General features: G+C 41.4%; 1 long non-coding RNA gene across 1 annotated transcript in view; it reads right to left on the bottom strand.

The window, feature by feature from the left end:
- LOC116700651 (uncharacterized) overlaps window positions 1-899 on the bottom strand; it is a 3,395-nt gene that overhangs the window by 186 nt on the left and 2,310 nt on the right. The window contains exons 5-7 of the long non-coding RNA XR_004334695.1: window positions 812-899; window positions 319-468; window positions 1-184 (exon numbers count right to left, since the gene is read on the bottom strand). The exon at window positions 1-184 is cut by the window's left edge and continues 186 nt beyond it; the exon at window positions 812-899 is cut by the window's right edge and continues 84 nt beyond it. This is a non-coding gene — a long non-coding RNA (uncharacterized LOC116700651). The remainder of the gene's footprint in view (window positions 185-318; window positions 469-811) is intronic.

The following is an 899-nucleotide window of genomic DNA, read 5'->3' on the forward strand; positions in this document are numbered from 1 at the left end:
GGGTTCAGACCCCCCCCTCGACTGAACCGTGACACATGTTCAGCAAAAGCATCGTACATGGAAGGCCTGGCGAGCTGAGCACACAGGTCCTGGAGCACAGGAATCTGCCGGATCGCTTCCAGATAAGGAAGGGGGTCATGGATGAACTCCTCAAACACCAGTCGCATCAGGTCTAAAACATAGCCTGTTGTGTGTGAAATGTCATTTTTAGCACCAATACCATTGCACATCTGGATTTGTTGTTTGTAGTGTGTGAAAAGTTATTTTTAGTGCCTATACGATGTAATTTTTTATGTTTTGATTTGTATTTAAACTTACAAATTGTTGGCTCTGTCTTCACTTGTTTGACGGTGTAACCTTCCCTTTTTGGCCTTTGGGAACAGAAGTCTGTCCATTAGTTTCCCCTTTGCTGTCTTCTGTTGTGGGCGATCAGCATTCTCATTGAAGTGCATGGCTGCAAGATACAACCTAAAACAAATAACATATTTTGTAACAGAATTGTATTATTAACTTTTACACACACCAAGCAAAATACTCCAGTTAACTCACAGATTGCTAAACCTCTAAGCTGTGCCAAAGCTGTACTCTGACCAGTGTTGTTACAAGTGCCTTACAGTTAGAGCATCTTAAAACTGAAATGATTTGCATTTATATGGCCGGCAATCAGGCTTGATGTCTCTAGATCATTGCTCATGTCTCACACCTTCACTGAACAAAAACAGTTTCTGTGAACAATTTATCCCCCATTCACATTTGCCTTTTCTAAAGACTTGTTTTGTTGAATGACAAAGTTCTTAGGGAGTGTACATACCTGCATAACATTCCAATGAAGGGGAAAACAACATGTTTGGGAGCAATCCGCTGGATGACAATGTGGAATGACTCCACAGTTGATGTCT

The sequence above is a fragment of the Etheostoma spectabile genome, chromosome 13 (genome assembly GCF_008692095.1).
Source record: "Etheostoma spectabile isolate EspeVRDwgs_2016 chromosome 13, UIUC_Espe_1.0, whole genome shotgun sequence".
NCBI lineage: Eukaryota > Metazoa > Chordata > Actinopteri > Perciformes > Percidae > Etheostoma > Etheostoma spectabile.